The 14,338-nt window shown below is 42.4% G+C and overlaps 1 long non-coding RNA gene across 11 annotated transcripts in view; it reads right to left on the bottom strand.

Annotated features, from left to right (window-relative positions):
- Window positions 1–14,338, bottom strand: part of LOC139045691 (uncharacterized) — a 222,856-nt gene that overhangs the window by 142,561 nt on the left and 65,957 nt on the right. The window lies entirely within an intron of this gene.

Here is a 14,338-nt window from a genome sequence, read left to right as displayed (position 1 = left end):
ATAGCTTAGAAGAGTTTCAGGGTAGGTTAATAACTCAGCTGAAAATGGCTGCTCGCATTGTGAAAGCTTGTTCCTGCCGTTGCTTGGGGCTTTCTTAGTTTTGCCGCTCTGCAGCTTCGGCCCAGTTGGTAAACAGCTTAAGTCCAGACATCTTTTCATTCTCTGAGCAGCGGATTGAAATAAAAATGCATATAAGTGGCGACTGACTGGCGCTGGCCTAACAATAGCCTGTAACATTATGCAAGGGTATTTACATAGGAATAAGGCCTTGCTAAAGGAGATGGGGCAATTAATGGTGTGGGCCACACATATAAGGAAAGTTTGTCCAATCCTTTCCTCAGTAAAGACCTTTTGTAAACTGCTGTGGAAACTCATGGAGGCCGCAAAGAGATTAACGGGAGGACTTTTCTGGGACTTAAAAAAAAAAAAAAAAAATATATATATATATATATATATATACACACACACACACACACACATATAATTGAAAGTTTCAAAAAGCCAAATTATATTAAATAAATGCACAGGAAAGAATATGAATTCCTTTTCGTGTTTTGATCATTTGGGTAGTTTCTCCAACCCTGTAAAAAAGGCAATCACATGTGTCTTCAGTCAGCCTCTTTCTTTTCTTTTCTTCTTTGTTTTTTGGCGATGTTTATTGAGTAGAAAATCATTCCAAGACAGACAAACTCATTAGTTACCTTGTTGCCCATCATCTTGAAAATATTTGAGAAGTTTTGCCCATACTTCTTATTTCGAGCAACATTTAAGCAATGGGAAAAACTGCCCAGTGGCCGGTCCTGAGGGGAGAATCCTCCAGACTTTGAGGAGTGTCGGGCAGCTGCTGGCACAATGAAAACAAATAGCCGCAAAAACAGGGAGGGACCTGAAAGGTAATCAAGGGTGTGTCATAGGAGGAGGTGAAAACCTCAATTCAAACTTAGCCCTTTTTTAGGATATATGTTGTAAGAGAATAAATATCTTAGTCCAGATGCAAATTAAAAAGTCAAATGCTTAAATTATTTTCATCCCAATATTGTTCAATATATTGTCATTGATTTTTTTTTTTTTGGAAATGGGAAGTCTTCCCTACCCCACCCCCAGCCCCAGCCCCCCAAGCCCAGCAGTAAAGACAAATCTGGGGGAGCTCTGGCACGTGTTTCCCTTCTTATAGAGGCTCACCATCTGTTTCTGCCCTTGGCCAGACAGCATTACTGCTATTATTACTTTGGGTCAGAATACTTTTAATAAAGTATCATCAGCATCCCAAAAATAGGAGACAGAAGAATAGCCCAAGCCCTCTTTGCATGTTTTACGAGCAGTTAAAGCTTTTACTATCTTTTTAAAGCAAAGCACTTCAGTTCATTTTTTCCTTTTTTCTTTTTTTCATGTTTTATGTCACTCAAACGACATTTTCTAAGGGAGCAGAACTCAGGCAGGGAGTGCTCAAGCTCTGTTCACACTTGTAGTGAACCCGTTCCTACTTCCAAAGTTGCCTTTCATCCCATTTTCTCCTGTATAGTTGGGTCATGAAATTCATGCCCCTGTAGGATGAGTGAAGTAAAACCTTCCAGTGATAAGGCATAAGCTCTGGGTGCCTGTGTGTGTCGCGTCCAGAGAAAGTGATTTCAGCAGCAGCCCTGTCAAGCAGGCAGAAATCAATGCCTCATTCAGGACTATTGATCAGTACTAAATTAATTAGACTCCAAGGCTTATGTCAGTTGATAAGACAACTTGTTAATTTAGTCAATGATAGCGTTTTTCCCTAAAGCAGCAAATACCCTCTTCTTTAGAAAAGGCATTTCTAATACTTGCTGCCAGTTCGTTTTTTTTTTTTTTCTTTTTATTGTTTTCGTCTCTCTCATTTTCTTTTCTTTTTCTAGGAAGGAGGCATTTAGGGGTAGGTGGGCTGGGGGGGGCGGGATCAATAGGCAAGGGAGTGCTGTAAAAATGTATACGCTGAGGAGTCAGTCTGGAATATTCGTTAACCCACTCCCATTCTCTTCCCTAGCCTAGCGTTACAATTTTGGGATGACAAGAACGTAGCCAGATTATAGCCGGGGCCAGGATTTCCTCTGGGGCTTTGGCCATGGAAGGCCTCCCCAGCCCCACGAGGGTGTCCATCTGGAAGGAGCTATCTCCCGAACTTGCATTTAGAACTGACGGAGACAGATCGCTTTTGCTTTTCTTTCAAACCTGCAACAGTGACAATAATCGTCAATAACAAAAACTTGGGCCCTGCCGGTTATGCAAACTGTGAATGGAATGAAGGTATCCCAGAATGCCCTGGACATGGGGCAGTACTTCCTGCTGGCTTGGAAGGACAAAAGGACAAAGCCCCCGGGAGTGTAGGGGTCCCACCAACAGCTCTTGGAGGCAACAGCCTGCTATCAGCAGCACTCCAAGCCTCTGGGAATGCTAATAAGCCGGTGAAGAGCTCAGCCTTCTTGCCATAATTCTATAGTGTGGTTGAGGACCCCATAGTGCTCACTAAATAAAGACAACTAATTGAGAATTTTTTGCACATTTTGCCCAGGGGACTTGTTGTTCATTCGATTCTTTGGGGAGAATGTACCCCTACTGACAAGAGGAACTGATTGTTTTGGCAGCCTCACGTTACTCTTCCCCAGGTCTAAGACTGACTTTCGAAGTATGACAAAAATGTTTAATTTTGATTTTTTTTAATTATGTTGCCAGGAATTATTTTAGATCTCAAAGAATAGGCATTCCAGTGTTCATCTAAAAAAAAAAAAAGAAAAAAAATCCTGGCAGAGTTTTCTGAATTAAAGCCCTGTTTTTTCTTCTTCTTTCTTTCTTTCTTTCTTTTTTTTTCTCTTAAATTGTATTTTCTGTGGTGAGGCCTACATTTTTGTGTCTGCAGGTGACACGTTGATTGAAACTAAAATTAATAAATCAGCTGAAAAGCTCACACCTACAGCTCACAGCAGGGCCTGGAAAACACGTTGATAAAGGGAGCTTTCTGCCCTCGTATAAAGAAGGAATAAATTACAGACGCACTTGTTGCCCTGGAACTTGATTTTCCTTTGCAATCTGGTGTCTTATTTTTGGAGGTTTATTGTCAATCAACAGGTTCCTGGTTGCTTTAGCAGGAGACTTTGCTATTAATCTCTTACTTGACCATTGTAGCATATGAACGAGGAGGCTTCTAGATGTGGCTCTATCTTCTGACCAAGGAATTAGTTTAAAAGGTGCACTTTTGACTCAATGCCTTGCAGTCAGCCACGTAGAGGACCAAATGCAAATTGGCATTTTCTACAGCTTGTGTCGTATTAAGGAGTGTTTTGCTAACATATGTGTCTTACTGTGCTTTTCTTCTCTCCCACACTTATTCCTTCACCATGGAGGGCAATTATGGAACTTACCGGTCTCTGTGCATTTTTTTTAAACAAAATAAAATTATATATAAATACCAAAATGATATCCTTTCTTATTAACGTGCACCCTCGTTTTAATTAAACAATGTCACTGTCCTTTGGAGGTGTGTTTGGAATTAAAATGTATGATTTGGGAAGGCAAGAGGTTCGACACTTCTCACCAGAACTAGATTAACCAATGCCATTACAAGTGCAGGAATGTCATATTGCCTCCCCTTAGAGTCTGGGGTATCTGTAAATGTTCAAGCTTGACAAAAGAAGGAAGTAAACATACCTACGAGGGTAGTTTAAAAACATAAAGAAGAACTGAGGATTTAAGTCTTAAATTTGTAGTCACAAGGATCTCCAAAGCATATAGTGGTGCAAAAGAGCCCAGACAACCCCACATATGGGAAGAACCGCCTTGTTGCAATCTGCAGATATTTCAAGGGACATCCTCCAGCACGCCATCCTTAGGATTGTTCATTTCCTTTCAAATCTTCAGGACAGTCTCGTCCACACCTTAAGTATGCATGCTGTCTTTTTTCTAATCCTAAGAAATGTCACGCTTGTGCTTTCCTTATTTTTAACTTTTTAAAAATAAAGGTTTGTGTCAATTGAGGCATACTTGATGTCACCATCTACCTCACCCTTTCAGACTAAGTCCTGAAGTATCTTTTTTTTTTTTTTTTGAGGAAGATTAGCCCTGAGCAAACTGATGCCAATCCTCCTCTTTTTGCTGGCTTATGCCAATCCTCCTCTTTTTGCTGACGAAGACTGGCCCTGAGCTCACATCTGTGCCCATCTTCCTCTACTTTATATGTGGGACGCCTACCACAGCATGGTGTGCCAAGTGGTGCCATGTCTGCACCCAGGATCCGAACCAGTGAACCCCGGGCCACTGAAGCGGAACGTGCGCACTTAACTGCTGTGCCACTGGACCGGCCCCAGTCCTGAAGTATCTTTGCTCTGTAGATTAAGGTCAATAGGGTCATCTCTTTTGGTAAGGAATTTACTGGTTGGGTTTCAAGAAAGGAGGCAGCGAGTAAGAGACATTAGTGGAAAACTTGAAAGCTAATCACAGGAATGCATGTGAGTGAGCATTAACAGAACCATCAGAATTGATGTTATTTATGAAATGTTTGTCCATAGAAAGGCATACTAACAAAAACATCATCAGGGCTGGCCAGGTGGCATAGCGGTTAAGTTCGCACACTCCGCTTCTGCTGCCCAGGGTTTGCCAGTTTGGATCCTGGGCATGGACCTACATATCGCTTATCAAGCCATGCTGTGGCAGGCGTCCCACATATAAAGTAGAGGAAGATGGGCACAGATTTTAGTTCACAGCCAGTCTTCCTCGGCAAAAAAAAAAAAAAGTGGGGGGGAGGACAGGCGGCAGATGTTAGCTCAGAGCTAATCTTCCTTAAAAAAAAAAAATCAGCAGGGTTATCCGATGGTTGTAATATTAGGTCACTCCCACAGATGGCAGACAGGTAAAAACAGCGCTATCCTCTTAAAAGTGTGACTTAAGTTACCACTGGAATTACACTACCAAGCTGACCATTCTATAGGGAGCAGAGGAACTTCATCTGCTCCAAAATCAATGTTGGTACCCGCAATCTGGATTTTTGTTCAGGCCAATAAGCTAGGAGACCTTTGGTAAGGATGACCCCACCCACCTCCAAAACCACAAAAATAAACAAAAATAGTCAACTCCGGAGCTGTTTATCTTTTAAAACTGAGGAAGAAAAAAATCTGTTCTACACTGCACAGAAACAAAATTTCTGCCACAGTGACACAAAACCAGCAGCTTTAGGTTCTCCCGGGCCCTGGCATTGTTCTGTGTTGTGGGGGAGGGTCTCGTAAGAGAGGAGTAGAAGAAAAACAGGAGGAAACAAAACTTACATGTAAAGAAATTACGGAAGTGGCTACTGTGTTCTAGGAATAGTCAGGTTAATTTTTTTATATTTGTACTGCAAATTTCTAAAAACCAAAGTTCCAATATGTACCGATGTGTTGCAGAGCGTGGCGGGTCTAGCGTGTGTTCGTAAAGGACAGCTACGACTGGGGAACTTCCCCTCCCCCACGTCTCCCTCAAGTGCTTCCAGCCAGGCAGGTTTTCAGGCCTTTTTGTCTTTTTTACAACTTAGCCAGATCAGACACATTTCTGCAATGCATATGCAGATTCTACCCCTTGTTACTCTCTCTAATGAGCGTTCACTTAATCAATTTGACAGTTGCCTTTATCCCCCTCCTCTTTTTCCTTCACATCCACTAAGAAAGTTTTCAGAAAAAAAAAGTGTTAACAGATTCAAGGGGGCATTAGCGCTGTGAAACGGTAGCTAGCCAAAATGGGGTGAATTGCAGGGCTTTACAATGACCCTACCGTCCAGCCACCCGCTCGGTCCAGCTCCTGGAAACACGAAAGTCTGCCGGCCGCAGAAGAAAGCACGGATTTTAGTAGTCAATAGGAAATGATTTTCCTTTTCTCTTCAGGAATTGAAAACCATTTTTTGTTATTTAACAAAACACCAGCATAGTACTTTCTCATATCCCCATCCTGCCAAAAGCATTTTTAAAAACTTTTGTGCAAAAGACAATCTTGCTACGAGACAAGAGGACCCAGTCTATGTTGGCGCTCTTCCATTAACTTTCCCAAAAAGGCACCCCAAATCTCATGGTTGGCTTGACCTCGTTAAGTTCCTCTCCAACCTGGAAGTGGGAGGCGCGGGGTGGAGGGCACGTTGGTTTCAGTCTAACAGAGTCCCATCTTCCCAGGGAACGGGTGGTGAGACGCAAATCCCAGTTCTCGACCGTACTCTCAACTCAGCCTCAACCTGAATCTGCTGCTGAGCACCCAATGTAACGTATGAAAACACGTGGCCCAGCTGCCGGGATGGAGCAGTTCCTCAAAAAAAAAATCAATAACTAAAAAATTCAAGAGTGACTTCCAGCCGCTCTCTTGTCTGCGGAGGTTTCAGCTCTGGTGCTGAACCAGCAAGCCTGCTTTACCCGCATTTGGCCCCTTTCTCCTTCTTCCAGTTCCCTCTGGCTCCCTCCAGCAGAACTCTTATCCTTAAGCTTAGCCAGTTTTGTAACTCACCCCCTTGACCATCTTTCACTTTGCCAGGGCCAGAAGCATCACACTAACAGGAGCAGAGGGTGGGGTGGAGGAAGCCCCCCGACCCCGACCCCGTTCTGTGCTTGGTAGGTCTGCTTTTGCTTTATCTTCCTCCCCAACACCTATCCTCTAAGACCTACTGACAGCCAACTGTTCACCTTTTGCATTCTAACTGAACAGGAAAGTTGATTTAATTTAAGACAATCAGGTCTAGTCTCTATGTAGAGGTTATGACTCGGGCTTGTTAGGTCTCTGACAAATCTTTCTTTTCCTGACTTCTCGATTAAAGGTGGGAATCTATGCAACTGGTTGCCTAGCTTCTCTAACTTGGGCGCCTCTTCTACTCAGCAGGCTGAATCTGTTCCGAGAGTAGGGAAAGCCTCCAGCTCGGTCTCTGAGTCTCGGAAGGAGCAATACTTTAGAGTATGCAGCCTGCCTTCAACCAGGGGATCTTGAATTCTAAGGGACGCACTGACATTTTCAAGAAATCGAACTAAGTCTATCGACAGCTGAAGAGTCTGCATTCTGTCCTCTGAACTCTTTGCTTCTTGTTAGAAAAGCAGAAAGGCAGGCCCCATCCCAAGACCTATTGAACTGGAATCTGCATTTTAACAGGAGCCCCAGGTGATTCGTATGCACATTTCTTTAATGGCCTGAGGATCTTTGAGAAGGTAGGGCGATAGAGTACCCTTGTGGGTTCTTTCAAATCATTTTCTGTCTTCTCATCACAATCCCTAGTGAGTCAGGGACGATATGGCGTTAGGGTTGGAAGGGAAAGAGGAACAGTGAGAATCAGCAGTTACTGCCCCATTATCACTAACCTGGTTTTTTTTTCTTTTCTTTTTTTTTTGAGGAAGATTAGCCCTGAGCTAACTGCTGCCAATCCTCCTCTTTTCGCTGAGCAAGACTGGCCCTGAGCTAACATCCATGCCCATCTTTCTCTACTTTATATGTGAGACGCCTACCACAGCATGGCGTGCCAAGCGGTGCCATGTCCACACCCAGGATCCAAACTGGTGAACCCCAGGCTGCCGAAGCGGAACGTGCGAACTTAAGTGCTGTGCCGCTGGGCCGGCCCCCTAACCTGGTTTTCTAATATGCTGATTTTTAAAATCATTTTAGCATATATACAATTAAAAATATATGCTATTAGCTTCCTATTTCTTCTGGAAATACTTTGGAATTTTCTGTCTCCTCTCCTTTGTTTTGTGAAAGTACCCCAAAAGTCTTTTTTGTTTCGAGAACTAGTAGTTTAACCCTGAGGTCTGTTTTTACCTAACATTGGTTTCTGTGTGAGCTTCATTCTAGAAGATGTTATGGGCTTACAGAGGAACTTCTGGCGGGGTGTTCCCGGCACCTACTGCAGGGGACACCCCTAGCAAAGGTTCGGCCATTTTCCTCCAATCCCTGACCACTCTGTCCCCGGCCGCTGAGTAGGAGGGCTGAGAGTGAGGGCAGTGAGTGAAAAGATTTACAAAGCTGGTTCCGCCATGAAGAATGCCTGTGACCTGTAGCAAGCGATTTAACATTTCTCAGGCTCTGTATCCTGCTCTGTGAAAAGGAGATGATAACTCGTGGGGTTGACACAAGAGGCAAAATTTTAGAAAGGCCCTCTGCAAAGTGGGAGGTTGGTAAATGGGAGTTCCCCTCCTCTTGTGCTTTCCTGGCAAGGTGTCTGAAGAGCAAGTCAAAAAGGAAGTGTGTCTGTCTTGCCCCCAAGAGCAAAGGCCCTCCAGCTTGGAAATGCGCTGTGTGGAGGCAGGCGAGAGTCCAGGCTTCTCAGCTTCCTCATTCTAAATAGTCCTGCTTGTTAAACACCTACGACGTGACTGTGACATTTGGCAAGTGCTTTAACCTTCCTGAACCGTTCACCCCGCTCTGTGAAATGGAGATTATAATGCCTAATAGGATTGTTGAGGTTGCTTAAAGAGGTTGCTTTACATTCATTATCTCACTGAATCCTCCCAACAACCCAGTGAAATAGGCCTCATTTGGCCCCATTTTATAGCTGAGGATACTGAGGTTCAGAGATGTCAAGTAATTCACTCAGGGTCATGCCGCTGATAAGTGAGAGCCAGGTTTTAAGTCTGGATCTCTCTAGCGCCCGCCCGGTGCAGTAGCAGTTCAGTTCTCGCGCTCACTTTGGCAGCGTGGGGTTCGCCAGTTCGGATCCTGGGCGCGACCTACACACTGCTCATCAAGCCACGCTGTGGTGGCGTCCCACATAGAAGAACTAGAAGAGCCTACAACTAGGATATACACCTATGTACTGGGGCTTTGGGGAGAAGAAATAAATAAAGTCTGGATCTCTCTAATCCCAAATTCGTGTGCTCTCCATTGTACTTCCCATGCCTTAGGGAGAACGATAAGTAAAAGGGAAACCAGATAATGGGAAACACTTTAGTATTTCCAATCCTTAGTAACATTTCAGCTCAATCCCAGGAAGGGTAGTGATTTTTAAACTTTTTATGCTGTTTAATCTGCAAAAAATCTGCTACTAACCAATAGAGGAGAAATTTCCCCCTAAATGGTGTCAGTCTTGGCAGATAATAAAGCAGTTCTGTCACCTCTGAAGGATTATGAAATTGAACGTCCAGACCTGAGAAGCAGCAAGATTTGGTTCTTTACTCGGCCTCTGAATAGAGTCGGATCTTCAGGTTTCATGGAAAGACCACCTCCATCAAAGGTCGTCATGTTCCGGAACAGATAGTGCTCAGAATGATGGGATGTTGTGAACCAAGGTGAACTGACTCCACAGTCACCCTTATCAATGAGAAGGTGAGTCACCCTAATTCATTGGGCTTGAGGAATGATGGGAAATCAAAGTGCCTCCCTGGGGACAAGTTGACGAAGGGAGAGGCAGAGAAAATGAGTAGTGAAGGGGAGGAAAAAGAGTTGTACAAAGAGGAGCAAGGGCTTGGTGCCCTTAAAAATAGCACAGACCATCAAACCTCATGCTGCGATGCTGACCGAGCACCACGCATTTGCCCATGCTCCCAGCATCAGCATTTGATCCAGACAGGTGGAAAATGTATGTCCTGCGCAGTCTGTGAAACATGGGGTGGGGAGCTGTGGCACATTAAAATGCTTGTGTCTACAAATAATGTGCTCAGACATAGAAAAACTCTTGAAACTCTAAAATGGAATTAGACTTGATAATCAGTGCACTGCAGGAGAAAATATCTCTCTTCTCCTTTGCATTAGGGGCAGCCTAGTAGGTAAAATGACCGTCCCTCTAGTCAGGCTGGCCCTTCAGAACCCTAGCTGTGGTTGACTTCCTTCTTCCATACCATTTCCTAGAACTCTGGGGTCGGGGTATGTCTGAAGAATAATGTCAAATTAAAGACGGTCTTAAAAATAGATAAGGATCAGTATTCGTTTTGAATTGGTGCCATGGAAGTGCCATGTTTTACATAAAGTGCAAGAGGAGTATTTTGATTTGATTTACCTGTGATGTCACAGTGTTACAGCTGGTAGTAAGATGAGCTGCATCTTAGTGACCTTTTGATTTTCTTTTTATGAAAGAAATTTGCTAAGATAAGCAGCTTTCTTCTCCCTTCTTTAGGACTTTCTTCTTTTCTCCATATATTTCTTGCCAGCAAAAGCAACAAGGATTCCAGAGGTCTGCTTTCTTAATAAAGGTAGAGGAAATTTGACTGATGAAACCAATATAGCTTTCCAATTAAAAAAGTTTGAAATTCCAACATATCTGATAATTATAGTGAAATATGAGCATCTGCTTATTTTTATAGGTAGAAGAAATCCAAATATCCTTTCTTAATACAATTCTAAGCACAGCAATCTCTCTGCTCCAGGGGAATCAGCAGGGCATTTCTGCGTGGAGGTTGCTCAACTCTCAAAGAACAATTTCCAGAAAAGCTCATCTGTTGGAAGCTGAACCCTGAAAATAAGAACAGCCCAAATATTTCTTTTTGGAGACTGTGTGTTGTCGTTGGTTCCCCTGCCCTCTTCAGATGGTTTTCTTTCTATGAGCCTGTGTCCTTGTCCCAAGATGCCCCCTGGACTGGTCACTCCCGAATCTGTCTGCATCCTAGTTTTATTAGGTGAAGAGCCCAAAGTGATAATGTACAACTTTATTTTTTTTTGAACATGGGCAGGTTTGTTTTTGTAACTGTCAGCAGTGTTTGGGCTATTTTGAGAATGTGGGACAGGGTTAAGGATTAGTACCAGCATTCTCTTTTCTGTGTATCAGAGCTGCTTAGCAGTAATTAATCAGGACATTAGGTTTTGTACTCTTGGTTCAGGTCATTTGCCTATGAGCTGCTCCAGCTTTTTACAAAGGCATACTGCATATGTTTCTGGGTACCTTTTTGAGAGAAGATTTAAATTGGCCAGATGAATAATACTTTGTTACAAGTGTTTTGCCCTAGGCAAAAAGGTTTTCTTCATATTATCATAGCCTGAAGCTGCAATGCTCAAGCTTGATGTGACTGGTGTTATACTGTCACATGGCAATGATGTAAGAACAGGCCTCTCTGTGTCAGACAAATCTGGATTTAGGGGAATTATAGCAGATGTTGCAAAATGGCAACAGTTTAGCAAGTTCCTTTTATCCCACTGTTGGGAGGCAGGACTACTAAGTGTACCAGACAGAAAAGAATGTTTTCTTTGATCCTTTACACTCTGGGGTAGGGACTTCCCCAGTTAGAGAACATCGTTAATGATATAGTTATACAGGCACTGATGGATCAGAATACAGAATTAAGGGTTGCCTTTTTTTTTTTTTTTTTTTTTTTTTTTAGTATTTGTGGTCGTTTACATTATGAGCTTCAGAAAGCATCTAAGGTTTTATTCTTAGTAGAGAAAGCCTAATTCAGTGGAATAAACTAACAACAAAAACTAACCTGCACAAAAAACGTTTTCATCTTGGCACCCCCAACCACTCAAAGCTGTTACATACAAGCAAGTCACATGAATTCTAAAAAAGGGAAACCAGAAAATACGGCTATTTTAATTTTCACATTCTAATAAGTATTAGCGAGTATATTCAATTACATTGACTAGCAAGGTACACTGCACTGTCAGTGTTCATGCAAGTCTCAGTGTCTTAAAAGAAAAAGCTGTTTTCAAAAGCTTTAGATTCCTCTGATCTGGATTATTTTCCATTCTATCCCAATAAAATTAATTCATACACATGATCAAGGTGAGTAGGTAGATGCCGGTGACATGGGGACAAAACAAACACAGAAGCCATTCCCTGATAGAAGAGATGCCCGGTTTCATTTATGGGAACTGCATTTAGCTGTGGTTTATATGCATTTCCAGGACTGTCTCTGAGTCTCTAGAACGTTCTTTTGGAAATGTACTATTAAATATCACTACATCATGAAGTGTTGTGCACCTGCAAAGGAGCATGCGCATGCAGGACAACAAGAAATCATTTCCCACTATGTAGAGATTCCTAATGATTATTAAAACACACACACATAATGAATTTGCTCTTTTTTATGCAAATATTTATTGATCATTTCCACTGGAGCATTAGACAGTGAAATGTGTGCAAACATTTCGACAATTTCTTTAAAAGGCGTCTATGTTTACAAAGAGTATTTTTAAATTTTTTAAAGTATGTTTATTTGCAAATTGTGATCACTGCTGGGACCCCCTGAAATAATTAGTGTTTCCTAATTTCTCGCAGAGTTTTCAATGAAAACAAAGGAAAAAATGAACATAGATGTGTTTAAAGAGCGTCCATGTAGGTAGCTATATTTTGTATATTTTTTCTGGAGACATCAAAGGTAAAGACAAGCACAAAAGCAGGCTGAGAGAACACTGTCAAGAAGGCTGCATCATTCTTCATAGAGTACTATCTGTAGCTGTGTTTGACTATCTTCGTGCACCTCACCTGGGTTATTCTGTTTGACTTGGAGAAGGGACTTGCTCACGCAAGGCAAAGACAGAGAACGCTGAGGAAGATATTGGATTTTGTCATTTGAACAACAGCTATTATTTAGAAATGGACTATAATTACATATATTGCTGTCCCTTTAATAAGATAAATGTATGGTCTCAAAATAAATGTGCTAGAAATCAATGTAAAACGCACATTAAAAAAACTTCAAAGTCATGTTTTATTTAAATATAAAATTCAGCACATCTGTCCTACTAAGATCCTTAAAAATGGAAGCTTTCTGAAAAGCGAGCCCTAACTTTGCATTTAAGATTAGATGATAAAATGCACACACTTATTGGACGATGTTCATCTAACCCCTGACTGAATCCTTTCCTGTGATTTAAATTAACCTCTTAATTACCCGCAGCCAGAGCAGTAGCACATTTTATATTTGATTACAAAGACAACCATGACGATTGGGTTAAGTGTCGCACTGCATACATGGGTGTTTCTGTAGACACCAGAAGGGGAAAAAATGAAAGTGGCTTTGTGAAACCTGCTGTGTTTAAGAGTCTGAGGGGCTGCGAAAAATGTTTCCAATAAAAGGTTTTTGTTTTTTCTTCCCTTTTGTCCCTGAAATGTCTATCCCAGATATCTCAAGAAACAGAAAATGCATATCTTTTTCAGAAATCCCAATACGACTCTCAAACGTCCTGGCATCAGAGAGTAATTCCCACACATACGTAGCTCAGTCTGAGAACAATCTGGAAGAGTTCACAGTGCGGTAGCAGCATCTGTTGTTTCACTGTTCGGTAATTCACAGTTAGCCAGAGTCGGAAATGCAAACAAGCCTTTTTCATATTTGCATACCTGGAATTTGGCTTTTTGATTCATGATTGTTCCCATTAGCTTTGAAAATTCACGTTTCTGTCTAGTTGCATGCTTTGCTTGAGTGAGCTCAAATTATGCTCTTGACTCAAATATTATTACCAGTGTAAATACTTTGGAGATGTAAGTGTCTGCCACTGATTTGCTGGTGTTTGTTTTATTGATTTTCATCTGGCGAGTTTAAAATATGAGCAAACTTTTCACGGAGGGTTTGGGGCATTTGTTTGAACACTCCTGGAGTAATTGGAAATGCAACAATTGTTTAAAAAGTGGCATTGTCCGTGAAAAGATTTAGTGAGGGATGAAGAAATTTCTTGAACCTAAAAACCTAATCTGGTGATCCAATTCTCCCCACTGTGTCCATTCCCGTGAAACTCCATTTACTTGCCCCATCCATCACTAGCTCCCCGCATCCTACCTAGCCAATCCTCTAGGTTTCCCACATTGTCTCCTCTTTTGTCTTTTCAGCCTCAACAGAAGAACAACAGATAGGGTTCTGAAGGGCAGGGAGCATCAGGGGCTGCCGGGGAATGGCTGAGATGAGGGTCAGAGTCCGGCCCCTCTGCCAACAGTTCCTAGGGTTTGTGCTGCCCGGCTGAACAGTGTTCAAAGGCTTTGCTGGGCTTTGTTCCACTGTGTGGGGATTAGGCCTGGCGGTCTGAGAATTTGCCTTCTAATTAAAAAGGATAAAAGATAGAAGTAGCATTAGACTAAAACAGAGCAGTGATACTTCACAGGCTGATTTTTTTAAAGTCACAAGACAACGCTCGAAGTTGTCAGGATATTTTATTGCTTTAGTGTTCCGCTCAAATGAAAAAGAGAAAACTTTGGAAACTTTTCCCAGCCATTGTGCGTGGCGCATGGAAGTCTAATTGCAGCGAAGAGATCTGCTGTTTACAGGGAGGCCGTTTTGGTGGGGGATTTGCAGCCAGCACTGGCGAGTGAAGGCTACTCCCAGAGCCACCTTCCTCTTTCTCAAATGCTGGCGTTTAATTCCACCAAAAGTGAATTCTGCTTTTCACGCCACCGCGGCGTGCCCTGCTCTCAGGCCTCCAACGCCTGTCCTACCTATTCTCTTTTCAGGGATCAAGCGTTCCTTTC

Source organism: Equus asinus, chromosome 7 (genome assembly GCF_041296235.1).
Source record: "Equus asinus isolate D_3611 breed Donkey chromosome 7, EquAss-T2T_v2, whole genome shotgun sequence".
Taxonomy (NCBI): domain Eukaryota; kingdom Metazoa; phylum Chordata; class Mammalia; order Perissodactyla; family Equidae; genus Equus; species Equus asinus.
The sequence above is the reverse complement of the archived record's forward strand: the minus strand, read 5'-3'. Positions and strand labels throughout refer to the sequence as shown.